The sequence below is a fragment of the Ornithodoros turicata genome, chromosome 4, assembly GCF_037126465.1.
Source record: "Ornithodoros turicata isolate Travis chromosome 4, ASM3712646v1, whole genome shotgun sequence".
NCBI lineage: Eukaryota > Metazoa > Arthropoda > Arachnida > Ixodida > Argasidae > Ornithodoros > Ornithodoros turicata.
This window is the reverse complement of record NC_088204.1, coordinates 17,935,847-17,953,227: the sequence shown is the minus strand read 5'-3', so window position 1 is coordinate 17,953,227 and position 17,381 is coordinate 17,935,847. Positions and strand designations below refer to the sequence as shown.

Sequence of the window (17,381 nt, the reverse complement as noted above, 5' to 3'; positions counted from 1 at the left end):
GGGCGCAAAGCTTAGGCAGGAATAATTACCGTTATAGCTCTAAACGGGATAAACGCCACTGGAAAGACACAAAATATGTATTAAAGACATTGCGTAAAAAAAAAAAAAGAAAGAAAGGCACACAAATGGCGGCGTACGCCGCGGGGGGGATTTTGCTCTACTCTGTTATTTATTGTATTCGTCGGTCAGCGGCCATGTTGGGGACTAACAGAGCAGAGAACGTGAGAATGTTGGAGAATATTGTGTCGCACCCGGAGGCGCTTTGTGCAAATTAAATTTCCTTTTCGAGTTAGAACGTGCGTGAGGTTAGAATCAGAAATGGAATATTCCTTTTTTTCTCCCTGTCTCGCGTCCTGGAAAAGAGATCGTTGTGTTTTCTTCTCCTTTTTCAACTTGACTGCAGGTTGAATCGCGTGTGCGGTGTGGTTCTACACTCTAAGAAAAAGAAAGAGTAATTTTACTCCTTTCTGTGACTTAAATGCATTGCCACAAAAATTTGTCCCTTTGCGGAGTAAATGCGGGGGGATACATGAACGTCGCAGAGCGGGGACTGCATTTCACGCTCTGTTCTAAGAGTCCCAGGTACATAATTCGTCTGTATGAATGTAAACGCTTTGAATGAAACCGTGATATGTCGAGCGCATATAAAATCTTGCGTCCGAGGTACATAATTCGTCTGTATGAATGGAAACGCTTTGAATGAAATCGTCAACCGTGATATGTCGAGTGCATATAAAATCTCGCGACATGCATAAGGCACAGTTCCGCAAGGAAGAACCTCTAACTATTTTTTCCTCTGTGTGGGTGGAAAATTGCCAAGTTAGCTAAGTTATAGAGCCTTATTCCATCAAATTCACGAAGGGCGCATATTTACGTATACTATAGACTGTCGCATTCAGGGGACCATTTGCGAAGTTCAGTGACTATTTGCAGTTCTGGGGAGTAAATTTCGGGGTTAGGGGACTAAAAGGGGGAGCAATTGCAGTATAGGGGACTAGATGCTGCAATTACTCCCCATTTTACTCTTTCTTTTTCTTTTCTGAGAGTGTATAGGTCGGTCGCTTTGGTGGCGTATAGTTGCCGAGCGGTCTGTCTGCCGATATGGCGGCACGTTCCTAGGGGGATCGCCGACGAGAACTGTGCTAACATTCGCCTTATGGCACCGTCGGCGCCGGGATTCCAGCCCAGGTCATTCTGATGAGGGCTAATGCGAATATACGAGTTTCTTTTTTTTTTTTTTTTTAGGTCTCAACGTGTCCGGTTACCTCTGTATCTTCGTATAATACCAGAGTTCGAGGTAACTCGTTACAAGTAACTCGTTACTGTAACTAAGTTCCTTTTTTTGGTAACTTGTAACTTAACTCGATACTTTTGCGCCGTGGTAACTTTCAGAGGAACTCGTTCCTTTTTCAGGTAACTTTGCCAAGGTAACTTAAGTTAAGTTCCAAGTTACTTTTAACTCGCTTTTCACTCATATCCACATATTTTCTCGCTTTCTCTCCGGTTCCTCCATGGCATTTTTTACCATAAAACGTGATATTCAATTAATGACAGTATTTTATTCAAGAAGTAAGAACCGCTGCCATTGCAATGAAGCTGAATCATTGTGCGCCCACAGGGAGTAAAGATGTAAAGCGTTCAAATATACCTCTACCAGAGGAACGTCATCATGACATTGGTAGGCAGTCTGAAACCGAAACAAATCGGAGGGAGAGGGTTGGGTTCCACGAACGGGCACTTGGTCGCTGCCTCACATTGAAAGAAAAGTAGGACCTAGGGTCGCGTCCCTTTAAGGGGCCATATCGTGATCCCCTCAAGAGCGTGGCTTTCGGGCGCGACCTTATTCATCTCTACACTCTAAATCCGACACCCGATATGTACCGCATGAAAGAGGACCCGCACCTGGGCCAGGCGGTACACATGAGGTGCAGTCCTCAACCAGCAGGTACAGTCCGCGACCACTGCGAAATTCAAACGGTACAAGGGCTCCGAGACCCATCCGTACCGGCTAGGTACCTTTTAAGCGCGATCTATAGCAGCTGTACCTCATGTGTACCGCGTGTTTCCGGCGCATGAGTACGAACGCCTTCTCACGATATCCATGCGCTGCAAAAATATTTCGTGTGATTCCGAATACCAGTCTATAAATTCCCTTATGCAGCAGTGCCGTAATGGATGAGCACTATCATTCTGTCAAAGAAGTGCAATAACTAGAATCCATGACCGTGAGGGATCGCATGTTTGGGAAGAATTCGTTTCTTGCAACCGCTGCAAATCAGTTTGTTTTGAAACGTCGGGGAGCGAGGACGAGTCTGCTCGGTCTTCGAAGAAATTCGTTCGACGCGTTCAAGATTGAAGTCATTTAAGGTGCGTATTATATCTCTGAAGTAATTATTCGTCTTCACGACGCATTTTCGTTCATATTCGCTCTGATTCCCAGTGGTCCTGATCACCGGCAGGCTGGACACAACGACTGAGGGACGGAGACAACGAACTTTGTGCTTCATGCACGAACGTTGATGCGTGAATTAGAGGAGCCGAGAGTGCATTTTACACCTGGATTACACAAGCAAGTAGGCATGTTTTTCAGGCAAGCTATTTCGGTTGTTGGATTTTTTTTACATTGTATTTTCTCCTAGGTTACGTCAAGCGATGTCGTAAATGGGTGAGTCAATCGTCTACTGTGGTTGGTGTTACGTTCTGCGGAAGAAACGGAAGTTGGGGAAGAACAGCTATCCAAAGGTGTGGAAGAGATAAAGAAGCGTGACCACAGAGCAGCTGCAGTGGTGAAGGAGAGACGCAGTGGTCATCGTTCATCCATATACGTTGTGCCCCGTGTGTTCGGCGTTTGTGCATCATGACAATGCACGCTCGCGAGGGACAAGCATCAATCCTGAAATGAATATAATTTTCGAATAAAGGTATTTGTTTGTTATATTTATCGTGCAGCGTAGCTTCCTGGGGCTGTTAATATATCGTGGAGGAGGGGAACCACCCCGACGGGTAGGCCTAAATCGCTGCGCGCTATCCGTTACATGTACCGCATGTGAGGGCGCATGTACCTCTTAATTTTAAGAGGTACATTTTTTAAAAAATGTACCTCTTGGCCAAGCGGTACTTAACCGTTACATATGCGTTACCTGATTTAGAGTGTAGCTTCGAGCATATTTCAATTCCACAAAATTTTGGCACTGTCGAACACTATGTCGTCATTTGTTTACAAACAGGGAGAGGTCTATTGTTGGACATAAACGAAAACGATCTAAGCGTGTTGCACTCCTCCGCAGGCAACTCAAGGTCTAACTCAACTGCTCACGCGCGCTGCACCTGCGTAATGCTATTTTTTGTCCGAAGTAACTTGGAAGTAACTCGTTCTTTTTTTTAAGTAACTCAGTAACTGCGAGTTACATTTCAGGCTGAAGAACTTCGTTATTAACTTAGTTACATTTTGCACACGGTAACTTAACTTGTAACGAGTTCTTTTTGACGGGTAACTTTTCAATCTATGTATAATACGCTATGACAGTAGGCCAGCCTTTCGCGCAGCCCCTCAGCTTTTCCCTTTCCTCTCGAACACGTAGAACGGTCTCGTTGGATCGCTCTAAAATAAGGTACCACAACGACTACACATGAGGTCCACGTCGCTTAGCAGCTCGCGTGGCTGAGTGGTTTGCGTGCTGGCCAGGTCACGTCGAGACTGGTAGGTACCCGGGTTCGAATCCCGCGGTGCCGGTTGTGCTGTCTGGGGTTTATCCTGGGTTTTCCTCAGACGCTGTCATACATATGTCGGCACAGTTCGCTTAGAAGTCGGCCCCGAACGCACATTCCTCCAGAGTGTTAGTCGTGCCATTGTCCACCTCTGTGAGGCCGACAACGGCGAGCTCTTTTAGCAATACCACCACCACCAACAACAACAACATCAACAACCTCTTCTCTCTCCCTCTCTCATGCGTACTGTCGTAGCGTATTGCAGCATGAGTTGCAGTATACGCAGTGGTTCCTTCTTAGCTTTTGCTTTTAAACCATGTTTGTTGTTAAACGTGCATTTCTTTCTCTTTCACAGGTGAGTACCGATTTCGCAACTGGAATTTTATGGAGCCCGCCGAGCAGATCCTCTCTCTGTGGTATATCGTAAGTGATATCCGTCTTTGTCGTTTCTCGTGTTTTCCTCAACGGAGGATAACGACGTTATCTTCTAGTGGGCTCTGGGTTACGCGTTAAGCCTCGTAATCGAACAGCAAGCCTCGCTCATATACAACAGGACATCACTCTCCCTCTATACGCCCTTTCCTAGATGTTGCCGTGTCCCGCGCATATACACAGACGAACAGAACCCAGTCGTGTAACCCATCGTTTCTCCGTTGCGTAGTATAAGACATACTTTATTGTTGCGCCTCGCCAAATGTACGGGCCGAATAAACTCGTCAAGGTCAGGAAGCTTGTCCTAGTTCATCTCGTATACGGTACAGTATTTCCCTGCCTGTTCACACGTTCCTTTTTGTAAACGAGAGACACGGGCACAGTACGAGGCACGCGTCCTCCGCAGTGCCGTAGATTTTTCCCGCGAACACAATATTGAGTGACGAAGGCCGTCGCTCCGACCATTTCATTAGCGAAATTAAGTAGTCGACCTGGAACAAAACATTTTGCTCACCAGCTTCTCTCTCTCTCTCTCTCTTTCTTTATTTCTGCGTTCTTTTTTCTTTTTTAATGATCTGCTAATGTCAGCGCCGTTTCTGCTTTTGAACAGCGTTCGGTGCTCATTTTGAAGCCATTAGCAACTTTGTTCGAGCTACGCCTAGTAACAACGAACTACTATACTCGTCGTTTTGTGAATTTACCTGGTTGAAGGTTAACATTCGGTGTATGTAACACCTTTTTCGAATCACGCTGCGGCGTGACCGCTCGCGGAAGAGTTTCGAAAGAATAATCGAGTACGAAACTTTATCGAAGTATTCGCGCGTTTCCGTTTGGGTTCTTCGATGTGGTTTCCATTACACAGTCACGAATATAAGTGCTTCATCATCGTAACATGTTGTGATCACCAGAAGCAGCAATTGACCCCGGGCTACCGATGCAAGCGTCGCCTTCACTCTGCTCTCGATGCGCACAGCTCACGTGACCGTAGACGTCACACAACAGAGGCGGTGGTCAATGAGGTTTGGTCGTCCCTGATGATGCATTTTGGATTAGCCCGGTCGTTTTTCTTTCTTCTCTGTGTTGCCGCCGCCCAGTGCGAGCTTCACATGGCCCTATAGGCTATATCCTTTTTCTTTTTGAGCCGGTTGGGCCGGAGGAAGCCGTGCCCTGTTATTACAACGCGTGAAGGAAGCTGAATCTTCGGTCGTTGTACCCCCCCACTCTCTCTTGGACTCTTCCTTCCCTTTCGCCTCTTCTTCTTTTTGCTCGCTCTTCTTAGGTCATTTACTACCGTATTTTCCGTTACGCAAGTCAGGACGCATTGCTCTCCAAACACTTTTTTTTTCTCTCTCTCTTTCTTCTGTAATTCTGATTAACGGCCTGCTTTGTTTGCCTCTGTCAGAAAATTTTCTGAGTCTGCAATGTATATGGAACGGAAAGGAAGGTACTTGCAACTGTCAACATGAAATAAGTCTGGAGTGGTGGTCCGGACGTGTAGAGAATTGATGAGACTGTTTTTCACCAGCTCAATATTTTAGACCATCACCTCAATTTCGAAGTCGGCCCAGGACGCATACTAACCCCCACACCTTCCTGCTGTCCTCTCTGCATCTGTCCACATCTGAACGCCGCTCATAGCCACAGTTCCTCCGCGGCCCTAACACGGAACTAAAAAAAAATATATCAATTTCATTTTTATCCAATCAAATCCAATCCCATCCAGCAGGTGAGGGGTATCAAGCTGTGCCAAGAGCGTTTTGTAAAATAACCTTCTGAATGGCATATTCTACATAAGGCGCCATTTCGAAGGGGTATATGTTCTACATAAGACACCATTTCAGGGGGGTGTATTCCATTTAAAACACTGTTTCACGTTTCACATTTCCATTTCACATTTTCCATTTAAAACACTGTTCCACTGCTTTGCAAATACTTTTTTCGACACTAACAAGATTTAGTGCATCGGAAGAATTCTACGAAAACCATACGATAAAGGAAGCTATCAAATCCAAGCTTAGCAATGCGATGTCACTCGCTCCAAAGAAAGAGGGTGATTGGTTTACCATGTTTTCGGCTCGTGAACGCCCTTCCGATGTACAAAAACTCCGTACTGTTATTACACCATTCAGCTCAGCACACGGAATAAAAAAATAGAAAAGAAGCAATAAACACACCATTTTCACACCATGGAAGTTGTAAAAGGGGTGTTTTACGCTCGGAAAGGTGTAAAAAATTCGCTGTGTGCGTGCATTTCATCACGTCTATAGTCGTTCCTCTGTTATCGATTAACTTTATTCCATTCCTTACGCCTATATACTCTTAGAAAAAAGGGTGGAGCAGTTACACCTTTTAGGACGTAATAGTTGTCACATATGTTGTGCCTAAAACGTGGCAAAGTTCTACCTGCTACCTACGAATGATAGGGTTACCGCTTCTGATTCGGTGAGCGAGGGGGGCGTACGCCTTTTTGTAGCAATTTGGATATATGATAATTGCTTTTACCATCCTTTTACACCCTTTATCAGACGCTATGTTGACAAAGGTGGTAACTACAGAAGTTCCCACCTTTTCACACCCTTTTTTCTTCGAGTGTATTATAACGCCCCGTACTAGCCCGGCACGAAAACACTTTCAGCTCCTTATTCAATGCAACGTCGATGGCTGGATAATTGTCGTTCGAACTGTTGAGCCTCGCACTCACAGTGCAGAAAATTACACTCGCACACCTTTATATCATGTTGAAAAACAGCTTTCGATTCTCCCCTGCATGTTCTCAGTGGCGCATATAATCGACACACGGTCAACTTTTCTTCTCCCCGTTTGGGATCCCCCTCTCCCATGACTCTCTCGGCAATTACGACTGAAATCCAACGCGGGCACAAAAGGCAGCTTCCGCGCTACGCTCAGCTGCAGTCTCTGCCCTCGACATGGACACGGACAGCCATTTGAGATGTTTTCTACTATCGCGCGCCTGTTATTATGCGAGAGTTTTGCTCGTCCACTTGTCTGTTTCACTGTCGAGCGGCCGGCCCTTGAACCGGAAGGGGTTAATCGTGTATTATGCGAGGTAGAGGGCAGCGGATGATATCGCTTATAACGATGATTTCACGACGATCGCGAAAGACGACGTTTTGATTCGATGGCCGCTGTAAAAAGAACAGAGAGGAAAGCAAGGACTGTGATTTGGCGCTGTTTGTCTGCAATGTAATTGGTATTGATGTGTGCGGAAGCTTACTCCTTCCGAGGCCCGGTTCATTGTCTTGCAGAAGAGACAACGGCTTTGCCTGGTGTGTGCGGATAAGGCAATGTCACTGCGAGTCTTTATATGGAAGCACGATCTAACAGAGTTGTAGACGTGGGTTATCTTTTTTGACCATGAGGAGACTCGAGGCAGGGGAAATTGACAGACAACAATTTCTCAGAGAGAGAGAGAGAGAGAGAAACTGAGAAATTGTTGTCTGTTAATTTAACATTATGAACCAGCTAGTCTGCGCCCTTCCGCTGTTATCGGTTATCTTTTTTTGTTCGTCGCGTCGTTTAATTATCCTGCTCGCAAGTACTGTTCGCGACACGCTTGTCTGAAATCGCCTGTAAGTACCTCTGCAGCCCATATTTCCTTGGTTGCCCTCGAAAATATTGTGCCAATATTGTATTTAAAGTGGGCTGCTAGTGTTTATTACTCGTAATAAATGATCTTGCAACTCCTGGAGATTTGAGATGGGATAAACTACGGGGTGCTGATTTCAGACAAGCGTGCTGCAAGCAGTGCATCGGTTCCGAAAACAACAACGGATAAATGGTGACGACGATGATGGTACTGAAAAGATGGCAACATGACAAGGCCGTCGCCTTGTTCCTCTGAAGCGGCTGACGTCGCGTTGCTGATCTTTGAGAACTTCCTTTGTACTATCGTTGTCGCGGCGCGCTCACGGTACAGGGTTCCTAAAACTTCCAGACATTGCAACGGGACAAAGCAAACCATGCGGAATACCTTAAAAAAATGAGAGAGAGAGAGAGAAAGAAAGAAATAACGTCTTCTACGTGAAAATAACGTTTCTTTCCAATGCCAGGACGATATATTTACTCACCTTTTCTGACGGTTGCCGTCCACCATCAACCATATTGGTCTACATATACATCGAGGAACTACGTCCCCGATTCCGTGCTCTGGACAAGGTAAAACTCCACATCCTCAAGCGTACTCGACAGCATTGAACCCGCCGAAAACGAGCCGAAACACAACGGTCGTAAACACAAGAAAACAGCGGGTATTTCTTTTCTTTTCTTTTCTTTTTTTTTTTTGCAATCCCACGCGATATGTAACGATGCCCTCAGAAGCAAGGACCCATCCGTGCACATGCTATATATTTCCTTTGTTTCGCTAACGGTGAGGAAACAAAACCGAAGGAAAAAAAAAGTTCGTTTTCAAAGTATGTAGTTGTGCAACATGTACTTTTTACGCATTGCAACTCGAGTTTGTATTTATATGCTATTGTTGTTCCCGCGGGAACGTTTTCCGCGTGGGTTCAAATTTCTTGCAATACGACCTGTGGCTGCGTTATATCGTACTCTCCCTCGCAGTATTTACCGAGGCGCAGAGAAAATCGTTCCGAAGTGAACGAACATTAAAAAAAGAAAAGAAAAAGAAAAACATTTGGTTCGTGACTGCAACATATATTTTGGTCGTTGGCCCATTAAGGTCCGGGTAGAGCAATACGGACTGTCTCCAGCATAAAGGATGCTTTAGAAGAGGCACGTTTTACCGTTTCCTTTATTTTTATTATTTTTTTTTTTTCAGGGACCAAGCGTATAGGTAGTCAGATTGCCTCCGTTCTAATGTTCCGGACTGTCTTCCGTGCTCCCGTGTACGTGCAACGAAGGAAACGTATATTATTAGCCTTGCTCGGTTTCAGCTTTCATTTGCCGTTGTTCGCTCTTTGCTTCGAAGGAGAAGGAATGGTCGGGGTCTTTTCTGTATGCGTTTGGATGCCCAGTAGAGAAGTAATAGTTTTGAGATATGATGTTGCGAGTCTTCTCCAAAATGCCTCCCGTTTTTATGGTTGTCAGTGGTCTTTACATGCGCTTGTGTGCAGTTGTGTCGTGGACTATACCAGTGATTGTCGCTTTATTTCTGGTCAACGCGGATGGTGTTTCGTTTTTTCTTGCCGTTCTTTCTTTTTTTTATGTGTGTGTGTGTGTGTGTGTAAGGTATGCTATCGGTGTTAGCATTAGTTTTACGAGCACGATTCGAAAGACCTTGAAATATAGAAGCGCAAAAAAGTGACACAAGGCCTTCGCTACGTCACTAGATATACAGTCGAAGAAAAGAAAAGAAAGTAGTTAAAGCTTTTAGTCCCCTGTCCCTGAAATTTACTCCCGAGCACTATAAACAAATAGTCCCTAAACTTCGCACATACTTCCCTGCATTTGGTCCCAGAAAGAATTAATGCTTGTGGCAGTGGTCGCAAATGGACTAAAATTGGTCTAATTATTTCTCTTAGACTGTAGCACGAAACGACAACAAGAAAAAGGGAGAAGAGTCTTTGCCTTTTCTGCATAGGAGTACTTTTTTTCTCGTTCATTGGTGGGTCCTCGGCGTTCAATTTCTTCGAAGGCGTTTTCCATCTCTGGTTTTCCAGGTAACCCTCGCTAATCGATTATCGCTTCGTAGTTCGTGGGAACCGTCGCGTAGGACAGAAAAAGAAGAGGAAGAAATTATAAAAGGGTTATAAAAAAATGGCCGCTGTTATTCCATCCTACGCGTGACAGAGTGGCCGCAAATGCTGCGCCAAATCCTCATTTGCTCCCTTGCTTTATCCCTCTTGTTCTTTTTCCTCTCCCTCTCTCACTCTTTTACTCGTTTGTTTTTAATAATCATACTCTCGAGATTCTAGCCTACGGCGAAAAAGCTGCCGCGCTGCTTCTCGAGGAAGGTGATGGGAGAAGAAATTTTTTGGTCCTGGTCCTTATATATATATCTCGTTATTATGCTCCAGGTTTTTTTGCGGTTACACTATTTTCCTCTCATTTTCTTTTTCTTTTACCAGTAAGGGCGCTGCGAAACGAAATATGAGGAATCAATCACGAACGACACGCGAAGCAAAAAGAGTGGTTCATCATATGGTGTGTTATAAATAAGTTTTCACCGAAAAAGGAAAATAAAAAAATGGGACGTTCGTTGCAAGAGCAGGTAGCAACTACAGTATCCGCGAGGACGGGGTATTTTTATTTATTTTTTTCGGAACTATGCAAATTGGATAGGGCAGGGTGTATATAGTAGGGTCGGCTGTGTAATTCGACGCGATGAAGTCATCGAGGAAACGACTGCTTTGAGTGGAAATGATGAGGGCCCACGAGGGCTCTATTTTTTTTCTTTCTTTTCTTTTTAAAGGCAAAAGTGTTTTTGAAACGACGCTCATCAGGTGTGCCTGCAGGAGCCCTGCGACATAAAAGAAACGAATTAGAGAATGTAATAAACAGAGTGAGACAAGCCAGCTGACGATAATGACAATGATGATGCGGATGGTGGTAGAAGAAGAAAATGTGGAGAGCAATAGGCCGGCTGGTGCAAACAAGGCCCATGTATCAATTTTCCTTGTGAATGAAGGGAACATGAAAGGAACGAGTGTGTGCGTGCTGTCCCTCTTCGGGGGCTTCCATGAGGCTCAAGGGAACGACGCCTGGAAATTAATAAACCAAGCCCGTCGTTAGTCGCGGGTACGAGGTCGCACAGTCAGACGCATAGCAAACATGACAATGCGACAATTACGTTAATTGTCACAAAGAAAAGGTACTCGCATTTTCACCAAATCGCGACTGATAACAGTATCATTCTATCCTGTTCTGTCTACGTTTCAGCCAGGTTTTCGCCGCACCTCCCAAGGTCACGCGACATAAATTCCGTATGCTGATTCAACGGTTAGTACAAAACACGACATGCTGAGAGCGGCAGTCAGAGAAACGCTTGGGGTCCAGCCGCCAGCGTCCTTTGAATTCAAAGGAGTCGTATTGGTGAAGCCACACAGCGTGGAGCATTTTCTTCAGCACATTCATAAAAGAGAACTAAAAGTATACATAGCAAGAAGGAACCGGGGAAAGGCCTGGTCTCGTCGCCCTCTCTTTTTTGGTAATTTCCTTTCTGCACTGACCCACAGATGACCGCACCCAACCACCGCTACGAGCCGCACCAATCGCCTCCACCGAAGCGGAGACCTCGGAAATTCGCCGGGATATTAACTCCCTTTCTCTATTTCCGCCCCCTACCCACTTGAGCACTTTAGCCCCTTGAACGGATAAAAAAAAGTGTCCTTTCACTCGAGTGACGATTGAATGTCTTTGCTACCTCGCTGACCTGCTCCTATCCGGCGCCCACCGGAGCAGGACTCTCGATCCCATGGGTCTTGTTGGAAATAATCTCGTTCACATGCTCTTGGCGCACATAAATGAGATGCCCCCCCCCCTCCCAGTCTACGCCGCCGCCTTGCCGGAAGGTTCCCTTCCTTTCTGCCTTCGTTCCGTGTGCGCGGGTCGGCGGAAGTAACTTCGTCTTCTTCCGGAAGCGAAAGGACGAGCTTTCTCGCTCGAGGGTAAGTCTCGTTGGAGAACGTGATTTCGCGAGAGCTCGTTATCAGGGCTCACCTTTCTTGCCAGGAACGCGGACAGGGCACGTTTCATAATGCTGCTGAGGGAAGGAAAACAAAAAGATAGCACACCTGGAAGACAGATGGGGTTTTATTACAAAGGAAGGATATGTAGAGAAGGGAGGGGGGGGGGGGGGGGATGATACGAAGTAGAAACGGAAGATGGAGACTGGATTGCCTCTCATGTGTATGCACACTCGCAGTATTCTTCTGGCTTAGACAAATTTAATTACGAACCGAAATACGGTTGAATGCTCGCCACTTTATGCTATGGCTACGTCCTGCACTTCACGATCAAAGCGAGTCATCTTTCTGAATGATATGGTTGTCTGTACCGATTTGTTGAAAAGGGGAGCTGTACTCCTTTTTGAACCACTGCACTTATATGTAACAGTCACGCAAACGGTGTAGGACCGAGAGGACCGATGAGGTCGTTCCACGGACAATAGGGGAAAGAGAGCTGGGGAGCTGCGTGGATAGCTGATCTACTCGTATAGCGTATTACTTATCTGCCACACTCTGACCGAAGCTGCAATCAGCAGCGGTCGCCGTTGAGGACACGGTTTTGCGAGAAGGAATCTACGAGACGGATGCTGGGAGAACCGAACGGGTTTTAGAAGAAGCCAGCGTCTCCTGTGAAGCAGAGGAGAGTCCCCGCGATCGGATGAATGTTGGATGAAATGAATTGAGAAAGGGCGCAATTACTCACTACCCTCAGCGCCTTCATTAAAAGCAGGCGCGTCGAAGGTCGTTAATTTTAAACGAGCAGCGACCCCTCTCGGCAAGATAGGAAACTTCCCCTTCACTCCCGATTGCAGACGACAGGAATCAAAGACGGCCAGGAATCTGTGGGTGACAGCTTCTTCCTCCGACTCTCAGAGAGACGAGATAAGGCGATTCGGCGCGTACTTCCGGAACATTTTTTTTTTTTTCAGGTGGAGAGAAGTGGTAACTTTCTTGGGTAACTTCTTGTTCTTGGCGAACCGTCGAAGGTCACCACTAAGGCGGCGTTGCGTGTGTTAGCGTGTCACTGAATTCTTTGTGTACGTGGCAGATACAATGCCATCGTGGCTTCGGATATTTGCGTTGAATGTGTGTTTTAATGCAGAATATGCATTATAGCGCGATTTAACTCGGAGTCTCTGTCGCCATGGCTGCTGCAGCGCCATCTGTTTGTTGGAACCTCTACTACTGGGCAAATTGTGAATCATTGAAGAACTCGTCGTGTGTATGAGTACACACTCTTAAAAATGAACTTCACCGCATAGCACGCTCCTAGCCAACCATAATCTCGAATGATATCGTTATCTGCCCTGATTTGTTGAAAACGGGAGGCGTACGCCTTTTTGTGACACTTATGCTGTTCATAATTGTCACAAAAAAGGCGTACGCTTCCCGTTTTCAACAAATCACGGCAGATAACGCTATCATTCGAGATGATGGTTGGCTAGGAGCGTGCTATGCGGTGAAGTTCATTTTTAAGAGTGCACTCTAAAAACAGAGCTTCACCGCATAACACGCTCCTAAGCAATTGACATTGAGTGCTCATCCCTGACAAGTTGAAAAAGGGCTTACGCCCTTTTGTGACAATTTCCATGCATGTTAATTGTCAAAGAGTACGTCCCGCTCTCTCGTCAAATGAGAAGCAACAACTGTATCATTCAGCGCTGTGATTGGTGCAGAGGGTGTTATGCAGTGTAGTTTCTGTTTCTTCTTCCGGTGAACCAGGGCCCCTTGATTTCGAGTGAAATGCTTGGGAATTGAGCTAAGGACGCGGTGCTGTGCAGACGATAATCAGTAGATCTGAAATGTATTTCTCCTTTTTCAATCCACATGGGTGGTAATACCATTGGCCAGATGTTCGGTGTCGTTACAGCTCACGGAACCGTGTCGAAAAAATAAAAAATAAAAGAAAAAATCCCTGGCACGTTTGTTGAAATGCAGAAAGGGTCGGCACCTAAGGTAAGACCTTCGACCGCGCTCTATGCCTGAAAGTTTCTCTCTCTATAACCAGACTAGAAAATAGAATGGCAACGGTTCTGAGGCCGAAAGATAAAAAAAAAGCCCACTTGAACTGTAAAGGAAGAGGCAGGGGGTTTGATCTCTGCCGCTTTCCCGCTTTTTCGGCGACTGCTATAATGGGACGCACAAATTCGTGAATCCGTTCAACCATTCCCACAGGCGCACTGTATATATGACACTTTACGATGAGCAAAGCCCTTCAACGTGGCAAGTCCCTAGCTCCTCTATTTTTTCTCTCGTATATATACGCGACGTTCCTCAGACGGCTACCGAATTTCAGCAACCACCGACACTGAGGGCAAATGCAGCGCATGCATAATTACAAAGCGTACGTGCCCCACGGCCTCGATGCAACATATAGCGACACATCAGATAAAGCAGATCACTATCGGCTCGAGAATTTAGAAAACGGGGCGCCATTTTTTTTCGGTTGCAACACTTTTTTTCACGTGAAGCATCCGGCCGCGTATACACCGTTCTTATTATTTTGCAGCGCGTAATTATTGATTTCGTAGCACTCGTGTCGCCGCTCTGTTCCGCGATAGCGATCTTTTCGAGTTACGTCGAGCCCGTATCTTCGCCGCATGCATGAACTCGTCGGGAGTGGTCCTCCCAAATTGGTGACCCCGGTCGGCTTTCTTGTTTATAAGTTGGTTACTTTTCGTTTTTCCCTCCTTTAACGTGCCGGTAGGTCTGGAAGCCCGACGGGCATGTCTCTGACCCGTCGGTCGCTAATTTGATTAAGCGCGGGCTATTACGCGAATTTTAATGCGACAGCAAATTGATTGCTACCGCGGGTATAAATGCGAGCTGCTACTGCAGCACGAGAGGCGCACCGCATATATATGGGAAGATAATTTTGTGTCTGTGTGTGTGTGTGTATGTGTGGTTAGCCGGGCTGCGTTTATTAATGTCGCGGTTCTTGCCTGGTTCCGGTATGAGTTGCTGCTCGCGGATATGCTGGGTGTGCGGTGCGAATGTCGCATATGGTTTCGGGAGGCAGTTGTTCGAAAGTATTCTTAATTTCGTAGAGCGCAGGTTAAAATGCCCGCGTACGAGAGTGTCGTAATTAAATTTCCGCGAAGGCTTCATCTACCTACGGCGCCAGAGCTATGTATACATTGAGGGGTGTTATGATTCAGGGGCCCATGCGACGCTAACCAACCTTTCTAGTCACGAAATATATACGTAATTAAATAAAAATGAAGGAAACGGTCAGGTGAATTTCATTTTGGGTAGTATTTCCTTCCCTTCTTTCGTGGGCAGTATTTAAATACATTGTATTTAAAATACAGATACATGCATTTATATTATGTATTTAAATACAGGGTTGAAAATTGTATTTATAATTATACTTAAATACCAATTTTTCGGGTATTTATCTTCGTAAGTACTTTATAAAATACACAAGGTACTGGTGTGTTCCATGGTATTTATTTCTGTAGTTCCAGATGACATCTTCCTCACAGTATTTATGTAGTACTTACGGTATTTAAATACTGTATTTATGTTTTGTATTTAAATACTCATATAGAAAAGTATTTATGCAGAGTATCGAAATACCTCTTCAACAAACTATTTTGCATTTGCAGTATATTAAAAATAACAGAAAAAATGTATTTATGCCCTTCCCAGCGGGTATAGAACTACATCTGACTTTGTCTTTAAAGCAAAACCACACTCTTAGAACAGAACTTCACCGCATAGCACGCTTCTAACCAACCGTCGTTTTTGTGACACTTATGCCTTTTTGTGACACTTATGCGGTTATGTTGATTGTCACTAAAAGCCGTGCACCCCGCGCTTTGTACGTTACGCGCTTTTATGAATTTTTGGAAGAACCCGCAAAACTTCCTACTTTCCGATTCCCCGAGAATATAGGCGACGCCACCGCGAGCTCTCTGCGTCTGTCTCCCAGCGACAGCGCGTGTCTTCGCTCTCCGCCCCACGTTGCAAGACTACAAGCAGCCGTGGTGAGAGGAAATCGATCACGGATTATCAGTGTTGGCGGACGCGTGAGTAGATTGCGCACCCCATGGCTTCATACTTCCTCAAAATTTCAAATTCATTTTAGCATACTGTGGCGTCACAGAGAAACAGTCAATCAAGAATGTTTTGGAAGAATACTGAAATTTATGTTCTTTTATATTATTTTATTAATTATTTATTCTATAATTTGGACGTTTCCTGTATAAGCAGTTCTGTATACTTGTAAGTGCCCCACTTAAGTTATGTAATGCCCTTACAGGGCCCTCAACGTATCATCAAATAAATAAATAAATAGTGTGAGACAAGGAGGTTGCAATCTCGTAAATCAGCTAGATTTAGAGCGTAGAGTGCAGGTTCTCTAAGCTACCGTTGTTGTCGCTCCGATAAACACCAAATCAATAAATCAATCAATCCCTAAACTGCCCCAATTCCCGCCCACAAGCAGATTTAGTCTCCGACCATTAAGACGGCGGCGCATGCGGTATGTCTAGACGGAACAAAAGACAGTATTATTAGTATACTGGTAATTGATAATAATGATTGCAATCTCCGCAACCTAGAACTCCACGACGAAGAGAGCACTCGATCTGTGTGTGCAAGGTTTCTTACCCAAGTAGGAGGTTCTCCTCGAGAGAGAGAGAGAGAGAGACAAGGCTCCCTGTGCAGGCGGAAATTGATGAGCGCAAAACTGTAGACGAGACGTCATTAACCGGACCATTATTGCCATGTCCGAACAACATGAAGGAAGGGAGGGCGCCTCTATTAATAACGCCTGGAGGCATCTCTCTTCCCCTCCGATTTCCCTTCCACAAATTTGGGGTCTCCTAATTGTGGCTAATGGAAAGAGAGAGAGAGAGAGAAATCTTGATGTGGTGTGTGTGTGTGTGCCGGTTGATCCGCGCACCCTGCGCTCATTAATAAGAACGCTTTTTCCACTCGTTCACCCTTAAAACGGAACTTCAACACACAGCCCGCTCCTATAGCCAACCAAAATGGGAGGATGCGCCATGTCCTGGATACATTATGCATCTACAAGATGGGCTTTTCCGCTTCCTGTTTTCAGCAAATCAGAAGACAGGATACTGTTTATGCAACTACTTATGCGGCAGGCAACTGCAACAATGCATTCTTAAAAATGAACTTCACCGCATAGCACGCTCCTAGCCAACCATAATCTCGAATGATATCGTTATCTGCCCTGATTTGTTAAAAACGGGAGGCGTACCCCTTTTTTGTGACACTTATGCTGTTCATAATTGTCACAAAAAAGGCGTACGCCTCCCGTTTTCAACAAATCAGGGCAGATAACGATATCATTCGAGATTATGGTTGGCTAGGAGCGTGCTATGCGGTGAAGTTCATTTTTAAGAGTGTGGCTCTTTTTGGCGTTTACGGACACTCTCAGAACAGAACTTCACCGCGTAGCACGTTGTCCGCCAACCATTGTCACGAATGATAGTGTTACCGCTTCTGATTCGAAGAGCGAGGAGGGGCGTACGCCTTTTTGTAGCAATTTGGATATATGATAATTGCTACAAAAAGGCGTACGTCCCTCCATCTCTCTTCAAATCAGAAGCGACAACCCTATCA

At 45.4% G+C, this 17,381-nt stretch overlaps 1 protein-coding gene and 1 long non-coding RNA gene across 5 annotated transcripts in view; both read left to right on the top strand.

Moving 5' to 3' along the window:
- The window catches only part of LOC135391216 (ephrin-B2a-like), a 503,132-nt gene that overhangs the window by 344,413 nt on the left and 141,338 nt on the right, over positions 1-17,381 (top strand). The window lies entirely within an intron of this gene.
- On the top strand, positions 2,227-2,858 carry LOC135392762 (uncharacterized). Its single transcript, XR_010422214.1, has 3 exons — positions 2,227-2,367; positions 2,441-2,573; positions 2,640-2,858. It is a non-coding gene; the product is annotated as an uncharacterized LOC135392762 (long non-coding RNA).